This window comes from Tamandua tetradactyla, chromosome 1, assembly GCF_023851605.1.
Source record: "Tamandua tetradactyla isolate mTamTet1 chromosome 1, mTamTet1.pri, whole genome shotgun sequence".
NCBI classification, from domain to species: domain Eukaryota; kingdom Metazoa; phylum Chordata; class Mammalia; order Pilosa; family Myrmecophagidae; genus Tamandua; species Tamandua tetradactyla.
The window spans coordinates 139639722-139665884 of record NC_135327.1 but is presented as its reverse complement, the minus strand read 5'-3'; the positions used below and the strand labels follow the sequence as shown (position 1 = coordinate 139665884).

Sequence of the window (26163 nt, the reverse complement as noted above, 5' to 3'; positions counted from 1 at the left end):
GACTTTGATAGAGATTATTTGAAAACAGTTCCTGCTATCATGGAGCTCTCATATCCACATGGGACATTACCTTAAAAGATGATTATTCCTCCTTGGAAAAAGCATAATCATCTGAACGCTCATCAGTCATAGGGTTAGAACCAAATCGGTATAAGAGGGAGACAGGGCAGGAACTGACAAGGAGAGAGCATTGTTTGATTTGACCACCTTTCACGGTAGGCACTCAGGCTCCTGGCTCCTTTAAGAGTGACCTCAGAACACTGGCATGATCCAAGACCCTTCACCACGCCCATTAACGGCCATTTCTGGAACATTTTTAACATTGAGCTGGGCTGCTGAGTGCTTTAGTCTCTGAAGCACTAGGTGCCCTTTCTGAGCAATTGTCCAAAAGAAGCTGCTTGCTAAGGAGTAAGTAATTTTAGGTAGCAGTAAGTAGCAACAGGATAGATTCCCTTAAAAATAAATAACTTATGTGACCGTTTGTATTTCTTTCGGACTATCATTTTGGAGCTTCTCTCCACTCCTCTCCACACGAAAACAGGACAGGGACATAGATAACTTTTTCCTAAACTTTTTAGAGTCAAGGCAGACTTTACAACACCAAGTTTATGGAAAAAGAGCTTTCTCTTTAAAATAATAGTGAAACCCTTACCTTTTAATTTTAGTTTATTTCTAGCCTCTATTCTCCCTTCTTCTAAATAAAGTGGTATTTATAATTTTCCTGAGGGATTAAAATTCTTTAAAGGACTTGACCCATGTTTTCCATAGTGAGCATTTATTGACTTTTATCCTTAGCAGCTTGGTGTGCATTTGTGTGTATATACATGCAAACAGGTTTAATCCTGAATTCTAAGACCAACAAAAGTAAAGGACCTCAAGTTACAATTAAAAGATAGTTGAAAGATAATTGAAAGATAAATGAAAATGGGTACAGACACAAAATTAAAAAAAGACAAGAGAAATGAGAAAATTTAGATGTGTCTAGTAATAAATTTAGATGCATCTAATATAAAACACAAAACTGAATTAGCTCTCTAACATTATTTCTTTGGAACTAGAAACAAAAATAAAATATATTTGGAATTTTGCACCAAAAAGCACAGTGGGATGGGCAGAGAAACAGAAACGTATGCCAGAGAAAAAACAACACTAGCTTCATACTAAAATTTAAATAAAGTTCTACACATCAACGAAACAAAACTTTACATAAACTACAGGGATAAGGTTGCCAAATAAAATATAGCACACCATTTAAATTTGAATTTCAGATAGACAAGGAATAATTTTTTAGTATAAGTATGTCCCACATATCTTTTCTTTTTTTTACATGGGCAGGCACTGGGAATCGAACCCGGGTCCTCTGGCATCACAGGCAAGCATTCCTGCCTGCTGAGCCACCGTGGCCCACCCCTATGTCCCACATATTGTATGGGACTGGTTTACACTACAAAAATTGGCATTTGTCTAAAATTGAAATTTAAATGGGGTCTTGAATTTTTATTTGCTAAATCTGACAATACTATATAGGGTACAATTTACATATGCCCTCAGTAACTACTTAAAAATAAACTTACACAATAGTAAAGACTACTGGAGGTAACAGCTATTCAATTCAGTAAGAACACAAAATATTTAATATGTCCTTTTTCCTCCACATCCTCCAATACTTTATTGTTAGGAATGTTGCTTTAAAGATACCTTAGAGCACGTGACATGTTACACAAATCATTGGGTTGTGTTGGTTGCCTGTTCTTCAGTAACCTTGACTCGTTCTCACCTCACGGTATGCAGAACCCTGAGGCCAGTGTCAACCCCGCAAAGGGCCTTTTCCTAACTGTTCGATGCCTGGAGGACACACTGCCTTTTCCCTGGGAGGATGGTTCACAGAATGGCTTTTTTCAGAACCTACTTTTGACACATGAAACTCCAAATATACAAAAGAACGTCAATGTATAGTTATAGCAGCTGTGAAGGGAGAGCCCCTTTCTGGTGTGTGTTTATGACTAGTTTGGTGAGCGGTTCTATTATTTATTTTCACAGGGTGACAAGATGATGAGCTTTCTTAAAATTATCTCAATCTAAATATGGGCTCTAAATGCGATGAAAAGCAACCTGAAGAGTAAGGAGCCTTATCATGATATCTTCAATTCGGAATAACGCCAGAGCAACTGCCTGATATTTCCAAGAAATTCCCCAAGCAGAATTAAGTCTTTCAATATGCTTCTAAATTCCAGTTGACATTTTGAACTTCCATTTGCAGAATGGTTTCTCCTTCAACTGAAATATCTGCTAAAATATATGTTTCCAGCTTTGAAGATTATTGCTGCAGTTTCATGTATTTTATAGGGGATTGTAAATGATAGAGATGCTGGGGAAACACTTTCTATTTCTCCTTTTCTTCTTTAAGCAACTGAAAAGGAGTTGGGACCACTTTGAAATAAAGACTTGTTTCCCTGTGGCTTTCCATGCCCTGGGCAAGTCAAAGCTTTGTTTTATTTTGCTTAAAAAAGAAGAAAGAGAGAGTAAACAAGAAAAATGAGGGCAAAAGTATGTACATATCGTGTGAGTGTGAGAGAAAAAGAGAAAGAAAGTAAGAGTTTTTTTTCTTTCACAGACCCTGTGACATCCTGCTGGAGGCCATGAAATCACTTGGATACCTACCTCAGCTTTGACCCTTTTACTTCTTAAGCTATCCTTTCTTATAAAGAATTGTAGGCAATAAAGGAAACTCATGTTCCCACAACATTTCTGAAGACACTTCATGGATGGAGAAATACTCCCTATAGAGGACATCATTTGTTAGATATTTTCCCAAAGGGAAAATAAAAGCCCTGGGGTTTTTAGAATCTTCAATTAAGGCTAATTTGAGGGAGAAAAACACCCCTAACAAACTTCATCTTTAATTTAAAGACCCTCCCATTTACCACAGACAACTAGAACTAAGTTTTCCATAAAAAAAATCAGTCTTCAGTAAATGTAAGTCAGCAGAGTAATGAGCTAATTTCCATTAAAACTAGTTCAATGTTATTCACTTTTTCATCTGTTTTTTTTTGACTGATTCATGTATTTCTTGTTAAAATTCATTAAATAGGTTAAACCCTGCAGTTCCTTTAGTTATTTTTTTAAGCTGCTGGAAGTCAGTAAAAGGGCGATTTTTCTTAATGAAACTGACCCAGGCTAAGAAATGAGTGAGCATGGAGGTTACACTGCGGGCGGTACCCCTAAGCACTACACCACCAGGTTTTGACCAAGCCAAGTATTCAATTTGTAAAGAAAATTTCTAATTGGCGCCCATCTTTTGGCTGTTTTGATGTGGTGATCTGGAGGTTTTTCTGCAATGCTTTAAAAATGATTCTTCTGTATTTACTTTAAACCATGTTTAAAATATGAAAGTGTTTTTCTTATAAATATTATGAAGCTGTTTTAAAATGGCCATTTTTTTCCCTCTAGTTTTGTTCCTTATGGAGAGAGCAATCTGACCATTTCAAGTAATCCCAGTGAGTATCTTGAAAGGATAACAGCTACATGAAAAGGATATGTTCAAAATAAAGCAGGCAAGGTGAGGAACCAGCAATGAGAATAAAGGAGCGGCCTGGAACCGAAAGCACTGTGTCAGGGAGGCGAAAACTCAGAGTGAAGTGGGGGCTTACAGAAAATATTAACAACTACAAAGGCTTTTTATTTATGTTCTGAACAAGACCAAGGGCAATGAGGAGAGAAAGCTGCTGCTGGGTTTATGGCAAGCTGTAAATAATTGACAGAGAAAAGGTGGAAGGATATCAGTACTTGCAAATAGAAAATTCCAACTCTGAGAATGCTGGTGTTTCTAATGTTGACTGCATAGCATTAAAAACTTTTTTCAAGAAATCCATCTAGAAAGATCTTTAAATAATTCAAGACATTACATTTCTGCTTTGTTACTTTAAAGCACTTCTCCCCAAGTTTTTACGATGGGTACCTGAAGGTCATCCTTAACACCTTTAGTTCCGCTACTTTCTTATCACCACATTCTATTCTACCTCCAAAACCCACTTCTATCTCCAGAGCCACCATGATAATCCATACCCACCATCAACTCTTGCCTGAACTGAAGCAACAGCAAATTTGATGTCACAGACTCTGATCATACTTAGAATCTTTTGATGGATTCCCATTGCACATACAATAGAACGTACAATCTCCAGGACCCTACCTAAACCTGTCCCTGCCTATTCCCCAGACACCTCATGGGTCATGTCTCTTAACCTGCTGGAGTTCCTTGACTAAACCAGGGTTTTTTTAAATAGAGGGTCTTTGCAGAAGCTCCCTCATTTGTTTACCCTCTCCTATTCTTCGTATAGTGCTGACTCTTTTGCCACCTTAAACATCATTTCCTTAAGGGAAGCTGTCCCTGACCTTTCATTTTAAATCTAGTTTCCTATTATAATCATTCATTGCATCCTGTATTTTTCTTTCATATGGTACTCATCAGTATATATGTAATTATTTTTCTGAAATTAAATTAATGAAAATATTTGTGAAATTATTAGCTTAATGTCTCCCAATAAGAGTATAGATTACATTAGGGGAGGGGCCATATCTGTTTAGTTTACAACATATTCCTATGTGCCTGGCACACAGTAAATACTTCAATAAATATATTTGAATGAATGAATTACAGTAGCAAAGGGGGAGGTGATCAGAGAGAAAGAGTCAAAAGATACTTAGGAGAGCTGATGGGTATGGTGCTCTGTAAAAGGGAAGATGACATCTATGATGACTTCCAGCTGGAGAACCTGGGTGGAAGATGGTGTCATTAGCTGAGGTAAGGAATGCAAGAAAGAGGTTTCCTTTAGTGAAGTCTAGTGAGTGAGATTATGGACAAAATGAGTTTGCAGTGCCTTTAGGACACTCAGGTGTACAAGTCCTGTAGTAGTTGATTCTATTGTCTGGCACTGAGTAGAGGTGTCAGGATTGGTGAATCGATGCGAAATTAAATGTAAAATCATGCAAGAAACTTGTATAGTAAAAAAGGGGAAATTCTCAGATTTATAGGAGAATGAGTTAAATAATTGAGCAAACCTCCTAACTTCACTAAGACTCATACTCCTTATTTGTAACAAAATAAGGATAATAGTAGGAATTATTTCAATGAGAATTAAATGAGAGAATGCACTTTACATTTTATCAATATAAAGTGGTGCCCCGTTCTGTTTAATGCTTTTGGTCTGGGATTCTTTTTTCCACAACATAAGGGTCTGCTTTCAGCTGGGTGTTTAACAGTTTACTTCATTTTCATAATGTGCATTATTTTCTTTCTTAGTTGTTTTAGGTTTTCTACTCTGCTAAGTTTCCTTTTACATACATTTAAGGTGCCTTTTGCTATTTGGACTATATTTTGATATGTTTTGCTTATCTTTTCCAATGATTGTTTTCATCTCATGAGAATTTCCCACTAAGTTCTTCTGATCCTGGTTAATGAGTAAAGTAACCCACTTCAACCTCACTCACCAGACCTCTCTTGGCTTTCCTTGTCTTTTCTTTTTACGTACCCTAAATTTATAATGATTATGCTGCCATCCACCTTCTGAACGAATTGTCTTTAACTGTATTTTCCTGTAACCGAGATTAGACTTAATCGATTTTCCTGGTTATACTGCTCACACAATTCCTTTCATATTACTCCTTCCCTGTCTTTTTGATTTTAGATTTTGATTCCTCTGTAAGTGTGTGTCAGATAATTATTTCAGAAAGAGTAAATGGGTGGTGTGGTAGGCACAACAGTGGTCCCCCAAAAGATGTCCTTGCCCTAACCCCAGAATCTGTGACTGTGTCACTTTGCAGATGTGATTAAGGCTGTGGACCTTGAGAGGAAGAGATCAGCCCAGGTTACCCAGGTGGGCTCAGCCTAACCACAGGAGTCTTTCAGGTGGAGAACTGCAGGGAACAAGAGATGGCAGTTTGAGGACTCCGTCTGCTGCTACTGGCTTTGAAAATGGAGGAAGCACAAGCCAAAGAATGTGGGTGGCGTCTAGAAATTGACAGACAAGAAAACAGATTATCCTCTATGACGCCCAGAAATGAACACAGCCCTGCTGACACCTCAATTTTAGTCCAGTATGACCTGGGTTGGATTTCTGACCTAGAGCACTGGGACACCTGTTTCTGTTTTGGTTTTTAAATTTTTTTATTATATAACATATATACAAAGCAAATAAATAAAAAAGTAATAAACACCTGTCTTAAACCACTATATGTGTGGCAGTTTGTTATGATAGCAATAGGAAACTTACAGAAGTGACATCTTTTCTAGGTACTTCTATATGAATCTCATTTCATCAATGAAGTCTTAGATCACACTTTCTTTCAAACGCCACAAGATTTTTCTATTGTCCTCTGACAATCTGTGGTACAGAGGACAAGCCCAGATTCATTCAATTTTTGGTTATTTGCATGTAATCTTTGTTTTCCTGCCTGAATAGCAATATAATGCTTTCTTTATCCTCTTAAATGATTTTTCAATTGCTAGAGTTTTCCTTTGTGTGACTTTGTTTTAATTAATTCCTCTTGGAACAGAGGGAACACATCTGCTCTAGTTTTCTCTGATCCTTTCTATGTAGGATGTAATCTTGATCTAGATTTATGCAATATAATTTAAAACTAAGGTCCAGAATATAAGCAGAATTGACATTTATTTTTTATTTCCAGTTTCGATTAATTCAACCAGCTGAGTCTTGAACCCAGTCTTCATTTCAGACTATGGTTTTCTTGTACTAGCATCACTTAAACACTGCTAGTGGAGATAAAAATACACAAATCATCCTAACACATTACATTTGGAATGTATTTTTACAATAATCAAAATCACAAAATGTGGAGATAAAATTTCTTTCCTCTGTGGTGGGAATTCTTGGCAAAATTGATTTTTGTTATTCTTTTCCATGTATAGGACTTCCCTGGAAGGATGAAAAGATGGTTCTAATAAATCTGCTGTGACATGGAGAGTCATAATCCACATCTCAGTCCATGGACTGATTTAAAGCATAAGCTGTTTTTTTGCATGTCATTTTTATAATATCATTCAGCCATATGCACTTCTTACTATCCATTTGTGGGCTCATGGGAATCCCATCTCACTGCTTCCTGAGTAAGAGTTGTAACTGAAGTCAGAGCTGTAATCACTTGTCATCTAGTGGAATAATGCTTTACATTTTTTGCACTTGACTAGATAATGAGGAACCAAGGTTGTGACATCTTAATCTGCTCTGGCTTAGGTTTTCAGGGAGGACCTGAGATACCTAGTCACCTTGGACAGTTTATTTCAGTTCACCCAAAAGGTACATTTATTTACATCATGACTACTAAGGAATAGGATTTTAAAATGGCATAGTCACACGTCACTTTAGATCAGAGGAACTTTAATGGCTGAAGTTCAGAACCGATATTTTATATTAGACAAAGACAAAAGAAGATTATGGATGACAATTTAGTTTGTGTTCTCTAAGAAAGAAAACACGAGATGGGGATTTGGGTGACACAAGAAGGACAAATTAGGAATGAGAAAATTGAGTCAGGAAAGGGAAATAGATAAGCAGATTATTGCTTTTAACAACTGGGGCTCAAATGTCCCTGTGGATGTTCAGAGAAAGCATGGAGAACATAGTTCAAAATCTACCTTCTGGAAAATGGTGAAGAAAATTCTCACTTTTCATTGGTGGGGGAGGGGGTATTGAGGATTGCTCCCTATGGGTTGAAGGTTGCTCTCTTAGGGTTGTCATTCTTTAGCACTTCTGGGTTGTACCTGCTTAAGACTGAGGAAACGTCTATAGTGCCAGAAAAGCTCTTAGGTAGAGAATGACACTCAAGCATTTGAGGCAGGGCTCTGTCAGCTTGCTGGAAACTCTGCCTGTAAACTCCAGTGAGCTGAAAGAATACAGAGTGGGAAATCAGCAAACAACATAGAAAACATATTTGAAGTAGGAGGAAACAAACCTAAATAAATATGCACTGTCTTGGTTTACCAGGCTCCTTTGAAAAGTACTGCACAATGATTGGCTTGAACAACAGGAATTCGTTGTCTAATAGTTTTGGAGGTAAAAGTCCAATACTGAGCCGTTGACAGGGCTTGCTTTCTCCTGGAGTCTGCAGCATTCAGCAATCCCCTGCTATCTGGAGATCTCTCCCTCCTCGCGTCTCCACCTCTGATTTCACTGACTTCTGGCTTCTACTGAACAACTGTGCCTGAGTTTCCTTTGCTTATAAGGACACAAATCATATGATTGAGGCCCACCCTGGTTTAACTTAGCCACATCTAAATGGGATTTTCAATGATCCTATTCACATATATGAGTCTACACCTTAACTACTAATAACATCTTTAAAGGTCCTATTTACAAATGGGCTCACACCCACAGGGCTTGGGGGTTAAGACTTGAACATGTCTTTTGTGTGTGGGGGGGCATCATTCAATCCCCAACGTGCACTTATAGTAATTATTTTGGGGAGCAATAAAATGGGGATGAAAAATGAGTGTTGAGAAGGATTCTCAACGGGCTCAGCAGGAAACCATTTCTTGATCAATTAGGGATCCAGCCAAGGAAATGTGAGAAAACACGGGTGGCACGTGGGTTATATATTTTCTAACCCTGCTTTAAAATGGAAACTATTTTTTTAAATTACCACTGCAAAAGCTGAGAGAAACATATCTTTAATGAAATGAAATAAATTCTTCACAGACCTGACCTTTCAAAATGCACAGTATGAGGAGTGCCTTTGGTTAATGGGAGAATTCTCCAATTATTAATTTAATGAATAAGGTTCAGATAGACTTCAGCAGTTATAACAGGCATTAGCTTTGTCATTCTGGTACATTTTTCAAGTAAACATCCTAATTTCCCCCCCAGTAACATAAAAAAGTGAAATAGAGTCACAGTGCTATCTGAAAGTATAAGGGTATCAAAAGGCAGATAAGGTACAATAGAATCCTGATCATAATAACATCAGTGTTGAGACAAGTGTAATGCATCTACAATGAAGTCTTGATGAGGAAAAGAGCACCATGTATCCTGGGACATGATTGGAACTGCTATCCGAGTTCAAGAATGAGTATAACATTAAATATATTACAATAATAACTTGTACCATTGCAATTCAGACTGATTTCCAGTCCTGTCAATATTACTTCCTAAATACTTCTCAGTTCTCATCTCCAGTGCTGTATCTGAGCCCAAACTAACAATTGGACCTGCCTGGACCACTGCACCTGATCAGCCTGCCACCTATTGCACCCTCTTCCATCTTCCTTCACACACTAATCATAGTCAGTTGTTCAAAGCATAGACATGATCGTAGTGCTCCTCTACTTAAAACCCTACACACAATGATTTTCCCAATTTTTTTAGGACAAAGTAAACATTCTTTATAGAAGCATCCCCACCCATCTTCCTGGGTTCACCTTGGTCTGGACTCCTGCCTGCTTTGCTCTCTCTACTATAGTACCAGGGGACTTCTTTCAGTCCCTCAGCCCTCCAGGCTGCCTTTCACCACTAAGCTTTTGAAGGGGCCTCCCTGCCCTGGTCATCCAGTTAGCACCTTTTCATTATTTAGATGTTGGTTCCAAGCCATATCTTTCAATGAAGGCATCCCAGACCTTCTTAAGCTAAATCCCAAGATTAGAGGTTCTTATAGCTCCAGAGACCCCACCCCCCACCACATCCATAGCAGAAGTCACTAATTGATAAAGGTACAATTACCTGTGATAATTTTTTCCCTCACCCTTGAATCCAAAGGTTCCCTGAAGACAGGAACCTTTATTGATTCTCTAACTCTTAACGCAGTAACTATCACATAGTGGTCGCTCAATAAATATTCGTTGGATGAATGAAAGAAATATCAAAATGCATTTTTACCAATATCCAAAACTTCAATTTATTTCTTTCTGTTAAAATCTCGCATTTATCTAGCAGTTTGCCACTTAAAGGTCAGCTTTGGATATAATGTCATGCATTCCTCCTGACACCCTTGTGAAGGAGACAGGGGAGCAATGATTACGCATATCTTACAAGATAAACCAAGGTTCAGAGGTGTCTGCCGAGAGGCATGCAAGAGGGAAGTGGCAGAAGCTGGGACACAGTCTACTTCCTCTCTAAGTTTAGAGTTCTTTTCCCATACTAATCTGTCATAGCAGGATGACAGGTGATTATGCAGTCAGCAGATGGTTAATTGTTCTCATCTTGTCTTAAAATCTTCTATATAAGCATATAGATTTGAAATACCTACTTGGGTGTTGCTTGTTGCTTTTACATTCAATGAAGCAGAACAGGCCAGCACCAGTGAGCACTTTTGAGCGTGTGACCCAAGGAACGGGGTGGCAGAGGAGGACTTTCCTCACCATGGCCTATCATTTATTTGCATCTTAGAAACGTCACTACAATGTGCATCATTCCAAACTTCTAATCTACCTAGAAAAGATAACACTTAACTAGAGACCCTGTAAAGTCCCACATGGACAGAGCTGGGGTGGAAGGACAGGAGAGACAAAGACGCACGGGGCTGAAGAGCCAGATGTGCTGGGCAGGGAACAAAACCCTTTACAAATAGAAGTTTTTCAAAATGCCATTTTATCGGTCTATTTCATAGATGACAGAATTAGGGGGGAGTCACCTGAGCTGTCAGTAATATGCCACAGTCGGGCCCTGATAGGTGTATGACAAGTTCATAGCATGTGGGAGCCAGGGGGGATGTTAGAGCTGTGCAATACATCACTTTGTAGACACAGACACAGTAGCACCCCACCAAATCATTACAGAGCCATTGGCTCAACTATTAGATCTGCGAGAGTGTCAGAAGTGACGTAAATTTTCCAAGCATGGGGTCAATCAAAACCTAAAATTTCCTCCCACAAAACTGACCTCTAAGCTAAATAATGCCATGTTTTTTTTTTTTTTTAAAGGAAAGACAGAGAGAAGGAAGGAAGGATAGAAGGAAGGAAGAGAGGAAGAAAGGGAAACATCTTTTAAACATTTTCTTGTTTTATTGTATTTTGTTTCTCCGTTTTCGTTACATGGGCTGGGGCCGGGAATCGAACCGAGGTCCTCCGGCATAGCAGGCAAGCACTTTGCCCGCTGAGCCACCGCGGCCCGCCCATAATGCCATGTTTTGTTTTGGTTTTAATCTTAAGAAAAATAGTGACGGCAAGGACCACATTTTGCACTGGCAGAGCTACCTTTATCATTAACAATTAACTCTTAGTGATCACTCCTTGCAGTCGAAATGAATACCATTAAGCTGTCAGCTTATTTCTGAATAATTTTCCATTATCTTCAAGTCACTTGAAAAAGAAACCTACAAGAAATAAAGGCCTTCAGCCACCACATTGCCTATTTAAACATAAATAGGAATCCAAAGGCATTAAGTGCCTTCCAAGGCGTGTGTGTAACGTGGACACTGGGATGCTGAGGGTCCGGTTTGTCTCTGAAGCTGCATTCGTGCTGGGGGGCTCCGTCTCACCTGGGATTCTGTACACAGCTGCAGCGGGGCCTGGAGGGCTTGTCTTAGATTTTTTTCCTAACGGAATAACAACTGAAGAACCACACTTTACACTAAGGGCCAGGGGATCACAGCCCGACAGGCGCCTCTCCGCAGCGGGCACGTGGCTCGCACTGAATCTGGCATTTTATCACAGCCGACATTTCATGCCTCCTTCGTCCTCATCTGCCTCCCCCGTGAAGGGGAATTGGAACATTATCTTCCTTCTGTTATGGACGAAGGTCAGACTGTGTCTCTAGCTGCTGCTCCTGCTGACTGGGCTGCTCTGACTAATGATGACTAATGTTTTACAGAAGAGCGTGGAGAACGTGCCGTGTCTACCTTTTTAATGAGATCAGGGTTCACTCTTAAGCCCTTATATTTCTCACTTTACTCCTCCCTTGGGGTCTCCTTCATTGCCATGGCCATAGCTTCCACCAGTGCTAGACTGTTTTTCAGTGTGGTCTTTCTAATCCCGACCTCTGCTACCTAACTCCTGGCCTTCACTGCTCCCTCCTTCACTCACTCCTTTGTTCATTTACTTTGCTTTTCTGTTGTTAATGTTTTCTCTGAGCCTCTCCTGTAGCTTTTCCCTCAGGCTGACTGCTCTCCCCACACACCCCAGCCCTCCTCAACCTGTTATCCAATTCCCTGTTTACTCAGGATGCACCATTATTCCCGAGACACCTCCTTCTCACTCTTCTAAACCCATCGAAGGGGCTCAGCCTATTGTTTTGTTAATTTCAGTTGTGAAATATCAGATGCATTTAGTCAGAGTAGACTTAACTCCTGGGTTAGAGTGAGGAGATATTTAGTAGAACGCTATGGGCAGCTGAGAGTGGCCAAACTCATGACCAAAAGGCAAAATACGGACAGTGGACTGAAAGAGTAAGGAAGCACGTTAAAGAAACAGGGAATTGGATAATCCAAAAGATTTGGGAAAAATTCAGATTGTCAATATTATTCGAATTTTATCGTCCAGAAGACAAGGAAGAGAGACTTTGATTATAAATGATAGTTGGGTATAAATTTTAACTTAAAAAATAAAATACACAAAACACAGCTCTTACAAAAGCCCTGGCTACTCGGGATGGAGAGAGGTTCATGGTGGGTATTCACATGTTGGGTGTGACCATCCTGCATCCTCTTCTTATACAAGCATATTTGCCTGAAATATGCTAAAATCCTGGTTGGTCTCAGTCAAATATACCATGTATGCTATAGGTTGGCAAATAATCGGTGTTGATTTCTTTTACTCTTTCCAGCAGCTGTTTCAGCTCATACACAGAATCTATCAGTATGTTTCCTAGCTTACTTTATGTTTGCCAGCTTCACTAGCTGTATGGAGAGAAAACACAAAACAAGGAAAAACACAAATGGCCACAAACAGCAAGTACTATTTCCTGTGATCCTGCTCTGAGCTAGACACCATGCCAAGTACTTCATGTTAGGTCATTTAATAACCACAAAACCTTGTGAGGCAGGTTCTCTCCCGATTCCATTTTGCAGATGAGATAACAGAGGATTTAGAGAGACGAAGAGTAATATATCCCAAGATCACATGTTTACTAACTGGCAGAGCCAGGGGTTTAGAGTTGAGTAAGCCTTCATTAACTCGCAACTCAGTCATCTCAGACAGCGTGGTTGTCACAATGCCTACAAACACAATGCAGTTAGGACACGGACAACACGACACTATGAACACTACATAGTGTTCAACTTGATTGTTGAAAGAGAACCAATCGAGCTTTGCCCTTTGATGCTTCCTAATACCTGGGGCTTGTTCTGTTACAGGGCAAGTAATGAGCTAACAAACGACAATGGAGACGAGACGCTCCTTAGATTGAGTGGGAAATGACACCCCAAAGCATGGATATTCCTCAAACCATAAGAAAATCCAAATAATTAACACTGATATAAAAGTACTAATGAAAAAGAGGAAAAATTAAACCAAAAATTAAAAACTTACCCAGGGCTGAAGAAATATTTAAAAAAATAAATAAGAGTCTGCCTCAGGAAGCATGGTCATGGGGCGCCATCCCAGATGACACAACAGTCAGCATTTTTGTGGATCACAGAAATAACCTAACCAATGCCTGACGAAGTCAAGGAGGCAAAGCAGATGGACCGCTTTCTTCTTTGGCTGCTACACAGCAGTTTCAGGGTGTGCAGGTGTCACATTGGGAGGCTTTCTTCTTTTAAGACTTGTGAGTTTGAGGCCTGTGTTATTTTTCCACTGCATCATTCTTCATTTAAGATTAGAAAAACAGGTATGTTTTGTCATCCTATTCCCTAGACCATTTGTTCTTTTACCTTTCTTAAAATGCTCTCCATTTTTAAGAGCCTTGTGTACTAAAAAAGTGCTCTCATATGCTTGACCTAAGATTAGAGAACCATGCAGAGATGTATTTTTTTACAAGTCATCTTTGAGATATTCAGAAATAGAAATTTTATTCCAGAAGTTCTTGTAAAGCGGGAAGTCATAAATGGTGGTAACAACAATTTAATTTAGAGGAGTAGATGACTATTTAAAAAGTCTTGAGACTTTAAAGGAACATTAACACAGGATTTATCATAAACATATTATCAGTTGGAGTAAATATTTAAAGAAAATTATTAAAATGCTCTTACATTTTCTAAATAATCAAAATTACTATTGGAAATGGTGATAAAGACATAATGAGATAATTTACTTTACAAACCATTTAGTGTTAATGCCACAAGTCTCTCTTTTTTATGGTTTATGGCCAGTATTTATATTACCCCCCCTTTTTTGCATTATAATAAAACAGCTAAATTTATTGTATAAGAGTTGGCAGGAACCTAAAATAGAACTTGTGCACTTTTGAATCCAGAGCTGGAAAGGGACCAGATGAATATAAAATATCATTATTTTATTCATCATTATTATTAAGTCTACTCTTATCAAAGACACTTCTTTTTCCAGGCACTTAAGACCCTATTTTAAGCCAAAATCGCTCCCACATCTTTTAAGCTTACAAAGACTTGGGTACAATCAACTTGCAAAAGCAACTACTCTCCCACACATTTATCATCCCTTGGATTAAAATTATGTAAAGCGCCAGATTACCTGAGTCAAAGGCAAGTACTATGGTAACACGTTCTTATTCTCAATGACCACAGGGTACATAGATTTCACTGTGAAATAAAACAGCTTGCACAGTTGGTATTTTTATAGTTTTTACTGATCTGCCTCATTTGGGTACCAGGGTTACAGGACCAATCAACAGTGCAGAGTTCATGTAGGAGGAGAAGAAATCATTACTCTTTCCTTAAAATAGTTAAAAGCCACACTTTTGCCTGTTGATGACTTCTGAGGTGAGTTACGTTATGTGGGCTGGAAAGAATGAGCGCCACTCATTACTGCTCATAACAACAATTTAAATTTTACAGAGCAAGGCATATATGTACTTTTTTGGGCTTTATTTCACCAAATGCATTTTTCTGGGAGAAGGTGTATTAGTAAATAATAGAAAAAGTTTTTCTACTTTGCCAATTACAAGAGTTACAATTCCCCAAGAGGGAAGGCCTCATGGTGATGAGTGTTTCTGGAAATCTACTTCTCTCTATTCCTCACTCACCATCAAGTCATCACAGCTGCCAGTCACCCCTGCATGTTCCATGGACCCTACTCTGTTATCTGGAGCTGGTGACATGCCCTATAGGGCTGGCTCCACCTCCTCTTCCCCCTGCCCACCTCCAACTCACTCAGAACCAACCATAGCTCGTCCAGGCCTGGAAAAAATGACCTGGTAGCCTGCACTTCTTAGCACTGCTCTTGGGGAATTCTTTTTGGGGCCTAGTCCCCTAAGACCTCAATGTTGACTACTCGCCCAGAGACCAATTCTCAGGCTGCAGTGGCCTTTAAGCTTGGATTCTTACCCTCTTATTTTCTGAGATACCAAGTTTTCATTTTCCCACATGAACAGGATTGCCTATCCGCCCACTTCCAGGAACACTATGCCTGTGTTGAGCAACAATAGAATCAACCTAATTACTGAAAACTCCTTGCCCGACTTAATTTTATTAGCATTTATAAAAATCACACTCATTAAAAAATATTTTTTGAGTGCTTGTGTACTGTGTTTCTGGTTCCAAGTATTCATCTCTCTGCATGACAGAGCTTTAGAAGTAGAGCTACTTTAGGGTGCAAATTCCAGTAGCAAAAGAGCCTGAATATTGGTTGGGGTAAGACTGTTTTAAAATCAAGTCCATAATTGTGAGGGCTGTCAAAGAGAAGCCAGTGAGGTGTCCAAGACAGAGGTTTCATTTCACCATAGTCCCCTTCATCCATGTGAGTAAAATATTTCAAAGTAAATTAAAATTCTTCTCTTAGTCCCCTGAGCACCCAATGTCAGATCTTAGTTCCTGTAGCTCTTTGCACCCTAAGCCATGCAGCCAGACTGCAGAGCTCTAGAGGACGCTGTTCACATGAGAATCCAAGACAATACGGTTCTTCTCAAACTATCCACCTCTGGTAAAAGACTGGTTTTTGCATTTACAAAAATTTTGAATCTCTTAAGAGCCAAGGCTTGTCACAAATGTATTTTTAGGAAAATGAAATTAAAAAAATACAAGCCCCCATTTTTTTATTATGGCAAGCGCCAGACATAAAATTACTCGAGTCCATTTGAAACGTTTATTCTCAATTTCTCATGTCCTTTCTTGAGCACTGGTGACAGCAGTCCCTGGAACCTTGCTGGTCTGTGGGCCACACTCCAAGGAGCACTCACCAGTGTAGGGCAGACATTCTACGTGGACGTCACCTCCAGACTCGTGAAGTGCCTAAGTCCTGCCTGAGTCCCAGGCATTTAAACAGTTTAACTATATCAAAGAACAAATTGGAGACAGTGAGCAAATGTATAAAAAAAGAGGAAGGGGAGGTAAGAACTTTTTACAAATAAAGCTTTAAGATAGACAAAATAAAAGGTATCACTGTCTTTACTTTAAGTTATACCTGAGCCTTAAACCAACTTAAAGTTAGGACTTCACATCCGTGTTCGTTAGTGATCCGGTGCCATTGAGAGAATGAGAACATTTTCAGTTAACTCAAATATCCTGGCTGGCGTTCAGTTTGGGTAATTGCACCTACCTAAATGAATGCCTCCCACCACTGAAATTATACTTCCTCTCTTAAACTGCCATGTAATATCATAGTCTGTCTTTGAATAGCTGCCATTGGAAACTTCAGAAGTAACTACCTTTTCCTTCCAGGTAAAACAATTAAAAAAGCATGTGTGTGTGTGTGTGTATGTGTGTGTTTCTGTGATATTTATAAACATACAAATGGCTTCTCAAGAAAGAAAACAGGTAAATGTAAAGTCAAAATGAAGCTTTTATCAGAATAGGTTATCTCACTGAATATTCATACAAGGCCTCTGGACCACAGCATTGTCTTCTGTAAATAAGATGTAAATGCCGATAATTACAGAGCCTGGAAAGGCAGAATTAGCATGGGTTTTAAAGTCAGACTTTGGTTTGATAATAGATATTTTGTGGGACAGCATCCTTAAAAAGAGAGATTTAAAAGATCTTCGAGAAAAGTCTAGGGCACAAATCTATATTTAAGGCTCCCACCTCATTGCACAATTTTGGTGTTTCTATTCTTTTCTTGTACAGTTGGTGTAAAAAAGACTGTAAAAGTAGAACTATTTGAATATTCATTTAAAAATAAAAATAGCCTTCTTAGTCCCTTTTTTCTTTTCCTGAATCCAGTTCTACATTGTTGCCAGAGTCATTTTCCTAACACATGCTCCTCATATAATTCCCTTACAAAGTGCCTACATGGTGTTTATCATTTCCCATCAGAACAAGTCTTGACTCCCCTGCTGTAAGGCTCTGCAGGATCCAATGCTAGCTCACTTATGCAACATTATCTCCTACTGCTTCCCAACATGAACTTTCACTGGAGTTGAACTGATCGCCAAAGAATTCCCCTAACTGGTCCTAGGGCTTTTCAGTTCTAAATTCATGGATTACAAAGCTAATGCTTGCTCATCTTTAAACTCACCATCAGGAAATTTTTTCTAAACTCTTATCTCTTCTATTAGCATCACAAGATGTATGCTTACTTACATACTTCCTTTTTTTGTGTCTTTGTTATTTCATACGCATAAACTTCACTCCCTCAATGAAATGCTGTACAATCTATAGGCAGATGTTTTCCACTTTGTGTTGTGTGGGAAACCTGACTACTCCCCTCCATCTCCTGAATGGCATTCCTTCTTTTCCTTCCCAGTCACCTAGGGAAGGTGTGCTAAAGAAGCAGCTTCTAAATCAAGTGCTTTAAAAAATCCTTAGGAGAAGGTAGCATCAGTCATTGTGAATATGTAGAGCAGAGGTAGCAAACTTTTTTGGTTAAGGGTCAGGTAAATATTTTAGGCTTTGCAGGCTCTTCAATCTCTATTGCAACTACTCAACTTTGCTATCATAGTGTGAAAACAAGTTATAGACAAAACATAAACAAATGAGTGTGGCTATGTTCCAATAAAATTTTAGAGACACTGAAATTTGAATTTCATATATTTTTCATGCGTTGTGAAATAGTAGTCTTTTGTTTTTTCTTCCAGCCCTTTAAAAATGTAAAAATGCTTTTCAGCTTGAGGGCATAAAATAGCAGATAGTGAACCAAATTTGGCTTCTGGCCCATAGTCTGCTGCCTGCTAACCTAGGTCACTGTTTCTAAAATTCTGGTTCCTGGGCCATCTGCATTAGAATCACCTGGGTTGGAAGTCTATAAAAAATATAAATTCAGTGAAGCAGAATTTCTGAGGTCATTAAGGATACTAACGAAAAGCTCACCACATCTTGAATGATTATGATGATTTGGCCATTTAAGTTGGTATTAGGGAAACACTGAGCAAGATTTCAATAGGGAGGGACAATGACAGAACAGGTCTTTAGGACCTTATTTTGTAAGTCTCACAACCTAAGAGGGGAGACATCAACAGAAAAGACTTCATCTTTAAGTCAGCATTTTAGACACTCTTGAGATGCAGAAAATTTTAAACCTGGAATTTCTCAGTGTTTGCATTTTCAAATATATGCTTTTCAGAATATTAGTAGATGTTGAAAATCCTTATTTAAGTTAAACTCAGTAAAAATAGAAATGTATTCATGTGAAAGGAAAGAAACTCACATTCCTTACTAAATATACTGTGTATGAGACTAAAATGTAAATAAGAAACAATATTTATGCACAAAATGAAAGCTTCTGTAGCTGAGGCCTTTGTTAACCATAGCAAATTCAGTAAAAATTAATTTCTCAAGACCTTTTTATCTAATAAATTTCTCAATAACCTCATTTGTCTAACATACTGGATTAAGAAAAAGCATCTTCTAGGAAGGAGGAGAGCTGTCCGAATGCTGTGCTCATAGGCTTCTGGCCAACATGACTTAATTGAGGCTGGATAGTCCCCTCCCAGAAAGATCTGGTAGTTTTTGAACTACCAATCCTCATCACCTGCATTTTGCAAGTATTTCCAGACTATACAGGAAAGGAGTGGAACAGGGGAACAAATAAGAATGGTCTATGAGGCCCTTTACTCTAACTTCCAGCAATAGCCAAAACTGATTGAGCACCAACTTTGTGTCAGACACTGTGCTAAGTGTTCTATGTGGATTTCCTTTTTTAATCCTTACAACAAGCACACAAGAAGCTTCGCTTTGCAGGTGAAGGAAGTGAAACTTGGGGATATTATAGTATGCATCAAAGGTCATCCAGGTCAAATCAGGATCAATATTCGGGCGTTTACAACTATATGGTGTTACCTCCCATGACTTACATGCTGGAAGGAAACCAGGCTTTAGTGGGCTTTACTGTACTTGGTATGAGGGAGAAATCAGAGATGTGTTCTGTAAAGAATCTGAAAAATGGACTGAACCTCATGTCAAAGAAGTCAGTGCTCTGTTTGGTGGGGCATTGTGCTGGGTTAGGAGGAGATACCCATCGGGTCCCTGCTAGGTCAGTGAGCCTGTCAATAAACCAATTTGGATCACCAAGTCGAGGATGGGTATGATGTTTTGATTTTTACATTAATGCTTGCTTGGGAGCGAGTGAGCAAGTTCCTAACAGGAAAGGACAATGATAGAGCAGACTTCTTAAGAATAAACCTGTCTTATAAGACCTCAAACAACCACAAAAAAGGGACATCAGTGGGGGACATCACAGACTTCATTAGAGAGAGTGACTAGATACTGGCAAAAGTGGACAAAGTCATCATAAGAAAACTAAGACTCTAGGCACAGATTCATAAGTTATTCAACTATTCTTGGCCAAGGGATCCACCAATAGCTGGTGAAGGGGGATGGGTGATCCGCAGTAATACCACCGTTTGAAAATGGCTGTGCTTTGTTTGCCTAAATTAACTGTTAGTAAACTGCATATATTTCAATTAATGAATTTTTTTGCCCTTATTAATTCTCCAAGTTAAGGAACCCCTTCAAGTATTGCTCAAGGGACTAGCACCTGAACTAATTAGACTAAACATTGTGCTCATTTCCTCATGCCTGATTAGGAAGAGCAGGTAAATTCCTCCTAACACTCAAGAACACTATTTTCAATTAAAGTGCTTTCAGACATTGTGGAGTTAGAGTATATTGCAGTTTTTATGATATAACAATAACAATTTTAAAGTCTAACTACGTGTGTTATACAGAGCTATTTTTTATTACATAATATATTTTTTAAAGCCAGGAGTGATAAGCATAATTTCTGAGCACTTCTTTAGGAACAGTGGTTTCATTTCTCTGTTAGAGTTAATTCTATCTGAGCAATTTGCAAGAGATAAATGTAAATTTAAAAAAAACTTTCTTTTGCTAGTACTTCTTAGGGAATATGCAATTGTTTTAACAAACAACTTTTGTAGTACATATGTGAAAAAGTTCAATTTTCATTTATCATCCTGATTTATTTGATTTTTTTTTTGCATGGGCAGGCACTGGGAATTGAATCCAGGTCTCTGGCATGGCAGGTGAGAACTCTCCCTGCTAAGCTACTATAGCCTGCCCTTGACATTTGATTTTAATCAATAATTTTTCAAATTTCTAAAGAGAAAATTTAAGTTCTAGGTTTTCAAGCAACATTATCAAATGGGTCTCCTTATTTATTGACACTTTCAGGGTCTGCTTAGGCAAGTCATTCTTCTGAGACAAAAAAGAGGAACAAATTTGTAGGACCCAACTCATTCTGGACATCTTTAGGTTTTTTTTGAAAACCCTGAAAGAATGACTTTCCTTCTTGGTTGTCTCAGAAGATTCCTTGCTCAACAATTCTCTGCCTTCCCCATGCAGTTTGTCAACACTTTGAGAAAATCGCTTCAAACAAGTAATTAACTGATATTCACCTATTTCTGCAGTTTAAAGAGTGTTGAAGTAGGTCTTCTTAGAAGCCTCAGGGAGGTCTTTATTAATTTGGTGTAACTCTCTTATATTAAATTAGGAGATTCTGTCACTGGGTCTGGATCAACCAAGCAAACGGCCAAACTGCATGTTGGAATATGCTAGAGCAGTGCTCTTCCAACTTTAAGTTATATTGAATCACCAGGGAAACTTGCTAGAATTCAGTTGCTCATTCAGTAGGTTTGAGAAAGGGCTTAAAGTTACGTGGTTTCCCAGTGATGTGGATGAAGGTGCTTGCAATATCTTGAGGAGGAAGGTGCTGCTACAAAGTTAAATGAAAAAGCTCAGAAAGTTTTTTTTGGTAACAGAAAGAAAGGATCTGGAGTCCACAAGCTCAGAGAAGTCAGAGTTAATTTGGAACCCTGATTGTTGTAAAGAGTCAGAATATTCTTCAACGGAGAAATTACTTCTTGAACTTTTGGGTGGAGGAGTTTTGGATGTGTACCCCTGTCCCTCAGTGGCAGGATATTTTAGCATTCCTGTCTCCTAGGCACTAAATGTCAATAACAACTCAGTCATTATGACAACTGATGAAGAAAAGTAGCCTCAATGTAAACAGAACTCCATGTTGCACATTCTGAAAATTAGCTAACAGATTTTTTTATGTTTTACTTCACTAGACATGCACTGTAACACTTTTATGTATCCTTAAATGTTTGCTGGACAAATATGGTGACTCCTAACATATGTTACTGGCATTCTGCTTAAATAGCCTTCTGCAAGTTTGCTAATTTATGGTAACAAAATTCTCTCTACTTCTCTTTCCCTGAGGGTCCCTATTCCTTTCCTTGATCCATTCCCCTTTGTTGAACACAAAATGATTCTTGGAAGGGGGTTTAGGCTGGGGGAAAGCCTGTAAGTTTTATGTGTTGAGTGATATGCATTTCTTTCTTTTGAGCCTCTAATGCAATTTTTATGAACTGGACAAAAAGGAAGTTTTGTATCAAAATCTGATCCTGAGGTATCTTCCCCAAAATACAACCAAAAAATTGTGCTGTACAGCTATGAGTACAAAATACACAAAAAATTGCACTGTACATCCTCAAGGGTGAGAATGATGAGACTTCCTGAGTCAGGAACCATTGTTAGAAAGTAATTCACAATAATCCACCAGGAAAAATCCACAAAAGGGAGAAAGAGGGTAAAGGAATTCACATAATTTTAAAGTGTAATTTTGAAAAGTATGTAGCTTTGAACAAAATGGCTAAGCAAACCCACTAATTAAATGGGCTTTGTGGAAAGCCCAAATAGAAGGATCACTGAATGTTAAAGATGTAAAAGTAATATAATCTTGTTTGCATCTGTTGGTAAAAGAGGGATTCTTAATTTATAGACAAATGGAAGTTAGACGTAAAATATTATTTTATTATTGGATTTATATCCATTTTTAGAACTGTATTATAATTAGGCTGATAGCATAATTCAAGAACAAGAACTATTCAAACTGATTAATTTCTCACAAATTATGTGAGCAAGGCTGACAGGGGCAGTAAATTGTTCACTTGTAAACTGTTGTGTTGACTTGGTAATTGCTGTGTGAACTGTTAACAAACAGAGAGCCAATGAACACTTGGTTGGGGTGGGGTGGAAATACTTAGGCTAGAACTCCATTTAAATTTTACACAAAAGCAAGGCATCAGGCAACAGTGGCTTGGTGGCAGAGTTCTTGCCTGCCATGCAGGAGACCTGGGTTTGCTTCCGGAGGCTGCCCATGTCAAAAAAAAAAAGGTATTTCCCAGAAAGGAAGGACAATGTGTCTTTCTGGAATTCTCCCGAGAAATTCTGAAAGAGGATAATGGAAACCCCAAAGCTTACAAACAAACTTGACATTAAGAAATGACAAGAGTATTTATAGGGCATTGTTGGATGCTGAGAGAATCTCCCTAGAAGAAATAACATCTGATTTCAATTCTGAAAGATGGATGAGTGTTTCTCAAAAGAACGAAAAGGAGGGGGGATTTTTCAGGCAGAAAGAAAGAGTTCGTAATGACAAAGATGTCTGAAAGAAGTTTTGCATTGCTAGGAAAATTTAGTTCCAGGAAGGGAGCTGTATCCACTGAACTTAGAAGGGTGTCCGGCACTTAGCTGATGATCAATGAACATTTGTGAAATGAATGAATACATGAAGAGGGATAAATAATGTGAGATGGAGGTTAGTGTAGACTAGATGATAAAGGATTTGAATGTACGATAAATAGTTCGGTCTTTATCCTCTGTGGGTTATGGGAAACCACAGAAGATATTAAAGGGGGCAATAAAACCAGAAAAGCAGATAAGATCATGTGAGTGGTCATGGTGATGGCGGTGAGACTATAGAGCAATAAAACAGAGTTTTAAGCAAAGAAAGCCTGGGAAATTTGATTTTGAGGGATGGGCAAAGGAATAGAGTTAATTGAAAAGTGTTAGAAGAAACAGAGAACTAGGAAACCCTCTAGAAGAGACTGGTGTCTGGAAGCCAGAGGAGAGATTTTGGAAGAAATGAGAAATGTTCATTTGACAAGTATGAAGTCATTGCTAACATTAAAGAGTAGTGTGGTGGGGGCAGTAGATTGAGAGGTGCAAGGAAGGTAAGGAAGTGTAGATGTTCAGTAAAGTCTATTCCTCCAAGAATAACTATTTTAAATAATTCTAGAATAAGGTGGGCTGTATGTGGCCACATACATGGATGCTCTTCCAAGAAGGTTGGCTAAGAATTAAGAAAAGAGAAAGGGTCATGGATAAAGGGGAATGCAGAATCAAGAAAAAAATTTTAAAGAATGGGATACATTTGAGAGGGTTTATAGGCTAAGGGTGAGGAGCCCAAGAAGAAGGAAGTTGACAACAGTCTCCATGATAAAGAGGCTATCAATGAAGTAGTTCCCTGAGCTGACGGGCGGGAACTTCCTCCCATAGCAAGTTGAAGTGAAGTCCATGTCTTTAATACAGAACCTAAAATTTTTCCTTGGAAGCCAGAGGGGAGAAAGGAAGAATGGGTCTCGTTACAAGCTAGTTTCTGAGGCCAAAGAGAACAGAAACTTACCTATATGAACTTGGGTGATGACCTATTCGATTAGCTTTAAGTAAATGTAGGTCTAATGAATGTATTTTAATAGCTAGGAATGTTTTTATTTTATTTTTGGGTTCTTTTATATAGGAGTGGGGATTTACATGTCAAATGGTAAAGTCTTACCTGTGGCATTTCACCAGCCCCCAAACTCCCTTCAGATTGCTAGCATATATGGTTTGGATGTTTTTGAAAATATGAAAAATTGTACAGTTAAAACATAATATTCACTTCAAATTTAGAGTCATTTAACTGAAGTGGATTAATCTATGCTTCTCTCACTAAATTTTATTCCAAATATTAAGTGGAAGCATCACTTGGGTGCAACTTTTCCTAATCTACCAGGTAGAGATGCTTTGTAACATAAAACCACTTCTGGACTATAATGTATCATAATGCTCATTAAAACCCACTTTCCTGGAAATGTAAAACTGATTTATCTAATGCACTACAAAATTATCCATAAATGTACCACACGTTGTGAAATAATGTTAATTAGGAATATAAGGCAAACATAATACATTTTCTTTAAATTTTAGGAAATTAGCACAATTTCCATTAATATAGTATAATAACTGTAATTATTTTCATATCTACTTTTTGGTAGAATTTATATTCATTAAGAGTCTATGGTTCCATATACTATAATATGGAAAATGAACATGACTTTATAATGCTTTATAGCAAGATGATTTTGTAGGAGATTTCATTCATTTATTCAGCAACTAAGAGACTATTACACATAGGCATTGAGATTTAACAGTCTTTATGGCAAATTTTTTCGATTTACCATCTGGAATTCTCTTTCACATAACTTTAATTGTGCACAGTCCACTTAACTTTCTGCTCTCATGCGTAAGCAACTAGCACAAAGAAGCACAGCTCATATTTGACATGACCAATATAATCTCTAAATATAATTTATTAAAATTTAGTGGCAGATAGTGAGAATGTTAATTTTTTTGTCACTCAAGTTTAAGATTTATAAAACCAGGTGAATTTGACACTTGGTAAAGTTATTGTAAATCACCCAGTTTTAGACCTGAATGTATAGATTTTTTAAGTCCTAATGAAAAAGTAGTAAGATTCCTTTTCCCCACTTAAAAGTAATTTGCATGAACTGACTGAAGAATTTTACAAAATAGTAAATATAATCATCTTGCTGTAGCCTCAGAACTGCTGGCTATGACCATCATCATTTTTTTCCTTCTTCCCTCTGACATTTCTTGAAGTCCCAAATTCTGCTACTGTCATGTTTTGCAATGGGTCAGTAAACATTCAGGCTATGAGATCAAGGGAATTGCCATTGAGGATTGGAAGGAGGTAGGAAATATGTTTACGGATAACACAATGCAAAATTATCACTCTTTATAACTTCTTTCTCCTGGACTCCCAACTAATGAATGTGGTAATAACTAAACAAGCCCATGGACTCAGAAACATGGATAGAAACAGAGTTTTCCAGAGTATATGGACATTACAGATTATCTTCTATTTACAAATGGGGAGCTGGTAGTCAGAGAACATAAGTAACAGGTTCAATGTAATCATGTAAATTAGCTGCATAGGTTATACTAGAAACCCAGCATGCTGATTCCAGTTAAACATTTTTCGTCATCTAATGTCAGTAAGCCTATAAGTCTTTTCTAAGTGAAGGCATTACTGTATGGCAGATTTTACAGCTTTACAGCTAGTATAATAGCTGCATTAATGTACAAGATTCATCCAAAATTACCCATTTGATATAAAGTTAAGCTCTATAATAACAAAGACTTATTTTGTTCTCTGGATGTCCTAATATTTAGAACAATACCTGGCACATCTGTGAAATGAACTAAGAGGAAGAAGTAAAAGAAATTAGGCAAAGATTTGGTACCAGACCAAAGCGAACAGAATGATGATAAAGTTGCTTTAAAAACCCAGAAAGGAGAACATCAGTAGGAAAATTGTTCGGTCCATTTTTGTGCACTCAACTGTGTTATTTGGCTCACATGTGTATCTTCCTGAGTTTGTCGTGTGATTATGTTTCTTTCCCTAAGTGATAATAGAAAACAGTAATTCAATAAATATGCATGCACAGCTCTGAGAAAAAAAAATGGTAAATAAGATATGGCCCTTGCTCTTGAGGGAGAGTAACAAGTATTTTAAAAACTAGTAATTTCTCCAAACTGGCATTCCTATAAATCTCCACGAGA

The 26163-nt window shown here is 38.1% G+C and overlaps 1 protein-coding gene and 1 long non-coding RNA gene across 7 annotated transcripts in view; one reads left to right on the top strand and one right to left on the bottom strand.

Annotated features, from left to right (window-relative positions):
• MAGI2 (membrane associated guanylate kinase, WW and PDZ domain containing 2) overlaps positions 1 to 26163 on the bottom strand; it is a 1430555-nt gene that overhangs the window by 189020 nt on the left and 1215372 nt on the right. The window lies entirely within an intron of this gene.
• LOC143677778 (uncharacterized) lies at positions 280 to 2991 on the top strand. Its single transcript, XR_013172871.1, has 3 exons — positions 280 to 408; positions 2041 to 2119; positions 2615 to 2991. It is a non-coding gene; the product is annotated as an uncharacterized LOC143677778 (long non-coding RNA).